The sequence below is a fragment of the Pan troglodytes genome, chromosome 12, assembly GCF_028858775.2.
Source record: "Pan troglodytes isolate AG18354 chromosome 12, NHGRI_mPanTro3-v2.0_pri, whole genome shotgun sequence".
NCBI classification, from domain to species: Eukaryota; Metazoa; Chordata; class Mammalia; order Primates; family Hominidae; genus Pan; species Pan troglodytes.
Genome location: NC_072410.2, coordinates 116,491,988 through 116,502,765, shown reverse-complemented (window position 1 = coordinate 116,502,765; position 10,778 = coordinate 116,491,988). Strand labels below are relative to the sequence as shown.

At 37.1% G+C, this 10,778-nt stretch overlaps 1 long non-coding RNA gene across 1 annotated transcript; it reads right to left on the bottom strand.

Annotated features, from left to right (window-relative positions):
* Window positions 1–1,116: 1,116 nt before the first annotated feature.
* Window positions 1,117–10,525, bottom strand: LOC104004863 (uncharacterized). The gene is made up of 3 exons (XR_677910.4): window positions 6,618–10,525; window positions 5,948–6,094; window positions 1,117–1,271 (listed from the first exon to the last, which is right to left on the bottom strand). It is a non-coding gene; the product is annotated as an uncharacterized LOC104004863 (long non-coding RNA).
* Between the last annotated feature and the right edge of the window lie 253 nt (window positions 10,526–10,778).

Below are 10,778 nucleotides of genomic sequence, written 5' to 3'. Positions count from 1 at the left end.
TTTTAATAAGAAAAATCTGTGAAAAAGTAAAAAAATCTATTAAGAATTTAATTTAAAATTTTAGTTCTGACTCTTATTAGCTATGAGAAGCTACATGAGTTATTTAAGCTTTCTTGAATTTCTTGATCTGCAAAATCAAAATAAGAATGCCTATTTCATAAAACAGTTAAAAAGCCAAAATGAGCAAGAGTCATGAAAAAAATCTCTGAAAAATAGAACTTTTCTCTTTCTATCTTTAAAAGAGCATATAGGTTGTGTGTGTGTGCATGCACGTGTGTGATTGTGTGCATGTGTGTGTGGTCAGTTTGTAATAATTCAGGTCAATTTTTCACTTCTTTTCCACTTGTTAAATGAGATATGAGGCTTGTAGTAATGACCCAGAGGACTCTAAAGTACTTTCTTCATTTCTTAAAAAGATCAGATTATAAATTACAGATTCAAGAATTAATAGTTGTTTCCTGAATCTTTTCATATATTTGGAAAGTATTTATTAAAGGCCAAAAATGTGACAATTATTATGTATTCTGTATGTAAGACACTTCCTAATGTTCTTTTCATTAGAATGTGGACCTTACCACATTCTGGTCCATCAGGATCATGTTATTTTATGAGTTATTTGTTCCTTGACAAAGTCAGGAAGACATATTGTGCACAGCAATGAGAATAGGCAAAGCAATGATTCATTCGTCACTGGATACTTTTCCCTCTCTCCATCCTGCATCGTTATAGAATCCCTTAGAAAGCTTTCAAGAAAATTAATTCAAGTGTCACATCTCAGACCAAGTAAGATCTTGTTGGTGAGACCCAGATGTTGAAGTTTCCTAAACTCCTAACTGGATTCTTCAATGTATAGTCAGAGTTGAAAACCACTGCTCTAAATGTATTGTGTAAACCTGCCTTCTTCCCAACTAGGCTAAAACTTTCTTAACAACAAAGTCAAGGCATGACGTTATCATTATATCCCCTTTTACCTAGTACAATTCCTAGCACAAAATTAGTAACTCATAAACGTCTGTGAAAATAAGTGTTTTAATATTGATGGTCTCTGCCACCAACAGGATTTTAAGTCCCTGGATGGTCAGGTATTTATAAAACCTCAAACATAACAAAATACTCTGTAATTGGCTAATGTTTATAAGTGTTTCTTGAAGCTACTATAGTCCAATTTCAAGCAATCAGGTACTTGGAGAAGCTTTTTATAAATGAAGAAGTTTGGGTGGTCAATCTCTGGTATGGAGACACATAAGTATTCTGGATAATACAGCATGACTCTGCAAAAGAATAATTTTGTTTTAGTCTTCCTTGAGTTTTTAGTACTTGGTATTGAAAATAATCAATACAGGTATATAAGATGAATTTATGAGTAAATAACCAAATAAGTAGAGAAAGTATATTTTCATGCAAAAGGTAACTTTTTTTTTGCAGATGTGTGAAATGCTATGACTTATATTTTAACAAGAACATTCTGGGGACTGTATTAAAAACATTGTGAAGTAGGTCAAAGACAAACTGGGTAAAAGCAGGAAGATTATTGCAGTCATCCAAGAGAGATGATGATGGCTTGGACTGTGGAGGTGACAGTGTAATGGAAACAGTGGTTGGAGTCTGTCCATGTTTTGAAGGTGACACCTACAGCTTGTATAAGAATTGAATATTCAGTGTGAGAAAAAGACAGGAGTCAGGGATAATCCCCAGCTTTTGTGACTTGAGGTACTAGGATTAGATTTGCCGAGACTTAGATGGTAAAAAACACAAGATATCAGGGTTTGTGGGGAAGATCAAGAGCTTCATTTGGGGGAAGTTATGTCTGCATACTTAATAGCATAGATGAGCTATAGAAGAAGGAGACATAAACCTGGGGGGCCTCAGAATACAGAGGGCACATGAAGCAGTGAGACTGGAAAAACCAGCGATGAGTGGGAAGTGTGAATAATACAGTTATTCTCAGGTTTCCTTTTAATTTTTATACTCAATGCTCTTTCAAAGGTTTTTAACACATGTATTTACAATATATTATTCCGTTTTATGCATCATTTATTAACTTAACAATTATGCCTACCAAACACATGGCATTCACAGATTTAATATTTCCAAATCAGACCGTATAGGAATCCGGAAGGTTCACAATGTGTAGAAATGTGTCATTTTGTTGAGGCCTGGATATTAACTTTACACCGTAAGTCTAATATGTAGGAAAAAGTCACTAAGCCTAGTTAGCCCATGCCCTTCTTAACCCACCCTTGTTTTTTGATACTCATACACCTTGGTAAATCTGGTTATATCAGTGTTAGGAATTCTGCCCATTTCTGGACTTTCAGGAAGTTTCCCCATGAATAGTAATGGTCTGTTCCATAGTAGGATAGAATGAATTGAAATTATATTCTAGAGCCCCATCCAGTTAGAAATCAAGTCCTGGTAAGCAATTTCAAAGTTATTTCCAGTGCTATGTTATCCAGGAGCAAGGCTAGGTATTGTGAAAACTTCAATGATAAATATTTCACTTAATTTGACCTCAAGGAACTCACAATTTAGTATAAATATGACAGAAATGTAAATTCATATAACACAAGGTGAAACATGAGAAGGGTCATCAGGAAAAGTCAGTAATGGATGCTATTAATAAGGTGTCAGGACCCTCTGGGCTAGGTTGGTGTGTATTGGCTACTCCTGGGTAGGTGATATGTCCCCAGAGAACCGCTTTCAGCCACATGGAAGACTGACTTTATTTCCCAGGAGGTTGCATAAAGTCCACAGCCCATAGACCAACAAGGGAGCCTGACCTCCTTGCCTTGAGGGTGGACCAACTCAGAACACAGTTCATCTTCCAGAACACACTATGTGAGGAGGCCAGAGGCAGGCTCCTGCTGAAAACACACGTGTCCTTGGCTCCTCCCCTGCCCAATACTAATGTCTCTTCCCTTTCTCCTGTTCACAGTCCTTCCTTTGATGAATCACACGTACCCTAACTTCCGTCTCAGGCTCTTCTCTGAAGAATCTGATTATAGATAGGTACAGATCAAACACAAAGGAAGTTTGTGCAAAATATTTCCATCAGATAGATAAATCCAGGACGGAGAGCATCGTGGAAGGCATGGTAGTTGGACTTTCTGAGATAAGAAGGATCTGGGTATGAAAAATGAATGGGAGGCCGGGCGCAGTGGCTCACACCTGTAATCCCAGCACTTTGGGAGGCCGAGGCGGGTGGATCACGAGGTCAGGGGTTTGAGACCAGCCTGGTCAACATGGTGAAACCACATCTCTACTAATAAAATAAAAACTAGCCAGGCATGGTGGTGGGCTCCTGTAATCCCAGCTACTCGAGAGGCTGAAGCAGGAGAATCACTTGAAACCAGAAGGCAGAGGTTGCAGTGAGCCGAGATCGTGCCACTGCACTTCAGCCTGGTTGACAGAGTAAGACAATGTCTCAAAAAAAAAAAAAAAAGAAAAAGAAAAGAAAAATGAATGGGAAAGGTCTACTCCATGTATGTCAAAGCAGAAGATAGAAGTACAGTTAAGTCCTTCTGGAAAATAATGACTATATGCATTTTTTGCTAGTGAAGTCACAATCTGCATAGCTCAGCCTCAGAGCAGTGTTGAATCCCAAAGACCATGTTCCAGGAACCAAAAGCAATTTTACAGTAGTTTACCCTTCACTTCCTTTTCACAAACAGCATAAAGAATGTAAGCAGACCACAGCAATTATGCTTAGGTCTTCTCTCTCCTATCTTTCTTCATATACGATAGTCACATTCATGCCTTTCCTGAACCCACATGGCCTACCTCACCTTCTGCACTCCTAGGCCCATTACCTCCTGCCTTTCTTCACCTCTCTTTTTCTCATGGTTGTGTTTCATGTGGCCATGAGGACCATGTCTTGCAAGGTCCACCATTCCATGGAGAGCAAGGAACGGAAACAGGACTAGGAGGTTAAGCTAGGATTCACTTCACTGACCAGAGTCAGGGAAAACTCCAAGAATGGTTTGAAATAAGTAATCTTTATCTCACTATTATTATTAAGGATCTAGATGCATGGTGCAAAGCGAGGTCATATTTGTATGTTGAATCTATGCTTCACCACAACCCCGCCATGCCATCCATTTTGCAGACAATTAAGTAGCGGCTCACAAATGTTATTGATAGGCTTTTGTGATGTGCATGGCCCTTTCCTCTACATCGTTCTGCTCAATGTTACCTTTCTCTCCTTAAACATTTCAAGAGAAGGCAAAACTAGTTTTACTTGGAGTGATGGTTAATTTTATGTGTCAACTTGACTAGTCTAAGGGATGCCCAGACAGCTGGTAAAACATTATTTCTGGGTATATCTGTGAGGGTGTTTCTGGAAGAAATTGGCACATGAATTGGTAGACTGTGCAAACAATATCTATCCTCACCAATGTTGAAGGCCCTCATCCAATCCCCTGAGGACCTGAATAGAACAAAAATGTAAAGGAAGGGTGAATTTTCCCTCTGTTTTGAGCTGGGACTTCCATCTTGTGCCCTCCCTCAGGCATCAGAGCTCCCGGTCAAGTCTTTGGACTGGGACCGAATTACACCACCAGCTTTGATGGTTTTCCAGCTTGCAGATGGACTATGGAACTTCTCAGCCTCCACAATTGCATGAGTCAGTACACATATATTACATATATTATATTATAATTATATTACATATCTATTAGATATGTTGTTGTATATACATGTTGTTTTCTTACTGTTGTTGAAAAACATTTTTAACTTATTCAAATTAATCTGAATAATTTCCAAATTTTTTATCATCACCATTAAGGAGTTTTGACTAAGTACTTGTGTTGGTTGCAATTTAGCAACCAACAAAGTAATTTGTTTCCCTGTGAAATTTAGAAATAGTCTAACAATGCTCATTATGGTTAACTACATAATTCAGTTTACCCCATGCCATCCAAAAAATATGATTATTAAGTATTGCATTTTATTAGATCCAACAGATATAAAGAAAATGTCTCATTGTGACATCAGGAAAACATTCAGATGTGATGTTTGATATTAGAAATGTTGCGTTTGTATTTATTTGCATTCTGTGGATGTTTCATTTTACCTCTGTTTATTGATGCCTACCTTTTCCCTTTATAATATATTTCTACAAAATAAATACATATTTTATATCTGTGCTTCTTATTATAGTAATAACATAATAAAAAGCACAAATAAAGCATTTGTCATCTTTATTGCAAAATTATATTTAACCAATATTTTTCTATGTATTTTGAATGCATTTGCATTTATTTCATAGTAAATATTTAATAATCCATAATTATTTTGACCAGTTCTACTGTTGCTTATACTGTCACACACATATTTTTTAAGAATATTTGAATAATTTTGATGTCATTGTCAATTAAACTTTTTAGGAGAATCTGAACAATGGCTACATTGTCATATGCACATAGAAAGGCAATATAGAAAACCAATGATTTGCTGTTTTTCTTTTCATGAAAATCTGGGCAATTGTTAGTTCTATTAGTAAAAGAATTAAAGAATCAAGATACTTGCTTGATAAGAAGTATTATTTAAGCCATGCCTTTTTATCAAAATATGTCATGTTCCAATGTAGAAATCATTTAATGATTAACTTGCATTTTGTTCAGAATGACCTACTGAAAATAAATGATAATTATCCAATCATATAAGTGAAAAAACAGATGTACAGATCTCTTATGCAGAACACTTTGGATTAATGAGATGTTTTTTAAAAATCAAATTCAAGCCAGCTATAGAATAGCCCTGGAACTGTCAAGAAGGTCTTTTCTACATTTAGTTTTAATCAATTTGGTTCCAATCAAAGGGATTTTTCAATGCTTGAAACACACTGAGAGGTCTGAGGACACAACGTATTTCTAAATTCAACGGGGAAAAATCTATTTTGTGTCATCATTATGACCTTGCTTGGTAATATCATCCCTTTTGCCCACACCTGGGTGATGTCTTCTTTCTTGGTGGAGCTTAGTATGCCAACCACGCACTGCTCTGTGACGTGTTTCCTTGGCAGTGGATCCAAGTCCGTAGCATCCATCGAAGGGGTCAGTGAAAGGCAAGCAGCAGGCTGGTGTGAGCTGGACATCTGGCATGTAGTAAATGCATTTAGAAAGCTAATAAACCACTCATTGTGAATGACTCCTGAAATTGATTCCAACATGAGCAGTTGGGGGAGAAATAAGCTTTTAGGAAGGTCATTTAATGTCATATAGAGTCTTTCTCTACAACCCAGTTAAACTGCTTAGCAGTTTACAAAGCAAATCCCAGCCCGATTTTGATCTGGTAATTAATTGAGCCTTCTACTCAGGGAAAGGCTGTGCATAGAAACTAGATATGGCCATAATTCTTTAGCCTTAAAAACTGAGGATTTGAATTGCCAGATGGTCTTTGACACGAGATCGCTGCTGAAGAGAAATGGAAATCACTCCACTCATGTCAGTGCTTTGTGGATTCCTCACCAGTGACATAGAAGCTTGGTGTATGTAGCTGCACCCCTGCAAGTGCAGTCTTACTGAAGTTCTCATATTAATCTTACAAACACATTATCAGAAGTGGGAAATGACTAAGGATACGATCAAAGAGGACTCAAATGTTTCTCCAGGTCTCACCTGTGGGAAAGAATACTATTTCTTACAAAAAGGAAGTGGAAAGGGCTCTATGTCTGTACATGGAACGAGGAAGGTTGAGGTCCTGGAGAGGATGAAGGCCTGGGAAGCTCCACTCTCAGCACCTGGAAGGACTGCAGGCCTCAGGGACACCAACTAAACAAGTGAGAGTCCAGAACAATGAAATTACAATCAAACCAATGCTGATATGCAATGCTACTAACCATGGTTTAATATTTCCTAATTCTCTGTTCCTGCTTCATTTTTTGCATGACATTTTGCAAAATTCATTGCATCTTTTTTCACTAATTAATTAGCAAAAGGTTATAAACGAACTTCGTATGCGAAAATCATATGTATTCTTAGGGATAGAAAGAAAAGGTAAAGGTTGGGAGTCTTGGAAGGAGCTACAAGATTTGGTAAAACAAACAAATTTTGAAATAAGATATATTTACATTTAAACACTGGTCCTGCCACTTGTTAGTAGTGTGACATTAAGCATGGTACTTTTATTCGTGAAGTCTTGGACTACTCATTGGAAAAATAAGAATTTTATTATCCACCTAATTGGATGCTATAAAATAGTAAAAAGGGAAAAATAGCCAGCATGTCCCATGTCCTTGTGACAATTTTATAACCTCTTTAAAAGACAAATGGAAATATTTTCAACTCCTGGTTCTGAAGCAAAAAAGAAATGGCAAGTATTGAATTAAAGTTAATATAAGGAATGTGTAAACTTGCACTTGAAATACTATTTTACTAGAACTCAGTATACGTACCATAGATAATAAGGCAAATGACATATAGGTAGTAGTGAATGAAGGTGTAGATGAAGCATTGGAAACGTAAATGCTAGGTATAGGAAATGAGCAGGCACTGAGGGCCCAGGAATGTCAATACTAAATTTCCAAGGCTGACATATGCTTGGGGTTTTGTTATTCACCTTTGAGCTGAGACAATAAAGCAATAAACAGTTTTATAACTTAATAAGGCAAGAGTATAAAGACATAGTCAAACAGAAGCTGTAACAGACAGCAAAGCTGGACTTGGAATGACCACTGTCTGGATACAGGCTCAGGAAAAACCACAGACTGGGGAAAAATCACAAAAATGCAGCAGCCCTGTTCATAGCAAAGCTCATTGCAATCTTCCCTAGTCAATCCTTTATGGCTCCAGGGGAATGGCCTTGCTTAAAACCTTGTTCCACCATAAAAAGGGGTCATTCTAAGGTCAGATCATAGAAGTCTCATGTCCCACTGACACTGAGTCACCAATCTTGAACAAGAAACGGCGGGACTCTTCTCCATGATTCATCCATTTAGTTAAAAGCTCCTAGCTTCCTGAAACTGCTGATCAAAATTTTAAATCCTTGGCAATATCATTGTATGTAATAATGTTTAGTGTAATGTATGCATTAGGACAGCAATTATCCATCTTGCTGCCGTGTGTGTTGTAATCACTTGTGAACTGATCTAAAAATTATTGTTATAAAAAGAGTTAAGAACAGTTTATTAATGGTTAAAATAAATTGGAAAATATTTAACTTTATTCCTAAAATGCAATGCATTATTGATATTGTCATGTGGTTTCTTAAAGGGAACTGCAGGGGATGGAATTTTAGATAGTACTATGGGAAATGCACTCATTCCAGAACAGTTCTAAATAGGGCAAGTTGTGCATATAAAAGTACTCCTCACATATATGATTTGGTGTGTGGGAGGGTGATGAGAGACAAAATTGGGAACTGCTGCGTTTCTTCTTAATATAGTTTGGATATTTGTCCCCACTCAAATCTCATGTTGAAGTGTAACTCCTAATGTTGGAGACTGGCAGAGGGATTTTGGATAATGGGGGCAGATCCCTCATGAACAGTTTGGGCCAACCCCTTGGTGATTAAGTGAGCTCTTGCCCTGAATTCATATGAGATGTGGTCATTTAAAAGTGTTTGGCATCGCCCCCCACTTTGTCTCTTGCATATTCCTGCTTTTACTACACGACATACCTACCCTGTCTTCACCTTCTGCCATGAATGGAAGCTTCCTGAGGCCTCCCTAGATGCCAAGCAGATCTGAGCACCACCATGCTTCCTGTAAAGCCTACAGAACTGTGAGCCAATTAAACCTCTTTTATTTATAAATTACCCAGTTTCCTGTATTTCTTTATAGCAATGCAAGAGCTGCCTAATGCATATATGGAAATAAGACCTGCATCATTTTTAAAGCAATGTTCCAACATTGCAATTAAAAGTGATTCACAAGATGTTATGAGCTGAATGTTTGTGCCGACCCCCCCAAATACATATGTTGCAATCTAAACCCCCAATATAATAGTATTAGGAGGTGAGGCCTTTAGGCTGTGATTAGGTCATGAGGATGGAGCTCATGAATAAAATTAGTGCCCTTCTAAGAAGAAACAGAAGAACGATGATTTTTCTCTCAACCATGCGAGGGCATAATGAGAGGACACCCATCTGCAAACCAGGAGCAGAGCCCTCGCCAGACACCAGATATGCCAGTAGCTTGATCTAGGATCTCCAGCCCATTACTGCTTGGTTGGAAGTAGTGATGAAGTGTCTTCTGTGCATTCCTTTTAAATTGATGCCTCCCATGTTTCTGGTAAAATACTAAAAAATAATTTTGAATTTTTAGAGGACATAAAGAATTCAAGCTGGGTGCAGTGGTTGATGCCTGTAATCACAGCACTTTGGGAGGCCGAGGTGGGTGGATCACCTCAGGTCAGGAGTTCAAGACCAGCCTGGCCAACATGGTGAAACCCTGTCTCCACTAAAAATACAAAAATTAGCCAGGTGTGGTGGTGCATGCCTGTAATCCCAGCTACTTGGGAGGCTGAGGCAGGAGAATCCCTTGAACCCAGGAGGTGGAGGTTGCAGTCAGGCGAGATCGCACCAGTGCACTCTAGCCTGGGTGACAGAGCCAGACTTCATCTCAAAAAAAAAAAAAAAAAAAGAATTCACATTTAAAAGGCCAGAACTAGATAAGACACCTAGGACACAAATTTTAAGGAGACACTCTTTCTTAGGTTCCTGCAAGTGTTGACCTTGTATTTGTAGTACCTCCTTAAACGATTTGCCCTGGATGCCTCTCTGCCTTCACCTTAGTCCCTGTTCAGCTTGTCCCAATATGAAATAAAACAGACAATGGGCGCTCCAAATTATGGAAATATCAAAGGAGAAAGGGAAATATCAGCTTGGGGAGTTATTAAACCTTTTGGACTAAATGTATGCATCTTCTAGGGGCTTTGGAGATAATATTTTAGAATCTACAATATAGTTAGGTTGCTTATGAGTAAAATAAATGGCCTGAGGGGGAAAGTTTTTTGTAATTCAAAAAGTGAACTGCCGTCAGCTGATGATTAGTTTAACCCTCTTGATGAGAATGCATTATTCACTTAAGATATTAAGGTGGTGAAAGGGAGCAGGCAGAGAGCCACTCATATTCAGAACTTTTAATATAAAGCTATAAAATGATATTAAAAAATGAAAAAAATTCCCTTGAAAGACATAATGAGACCAGAATTACTCAGTAAAAAATTAGATAACTTGAATAATCTTAATTCTACTAAGTAGGTGGAATTTGTAGTAAAAACCTTCCACAAAAGAAAATTCAAAACATAAATATATTCACTAGCAAATTCTACAAAAATTCTCCTTAACAATTTATAGTAATTCTACACAAATTCTTTCAAAATATGAGTAAAAGACCACTTCCCAACTTATTTGATGAGGCTAGCATTAAACTAACATTGAAACCAGAAAAAGATATCAGAAGAAAAAAAGATACATAGCATAAAATCACTTACATATATGTGTGAGATATATATATGACTGATATATATGACATATATATACATATGACAGATATATATAAACACAAATGTCCTTATAGAATACTAACAAATTGAATCCATCAAAATAGAATGCATCATGATCAAGTAGAGATTAGTCTGAGAACGCAAGGCTGGTTCAATATTTAAAAATATAATCAATCTGTACAATTCATCATGAAAAAACTAAAAAGTGTAAAAAAAATGAAATTATATTGATACATGAAGAAACAGTCTTTGATAAAATTCAAAATGCATTCATGATTCTTTCAAAAGTCAGCAAATTAGATATAGAAATAAACTTCCTCAACCAAATATAAG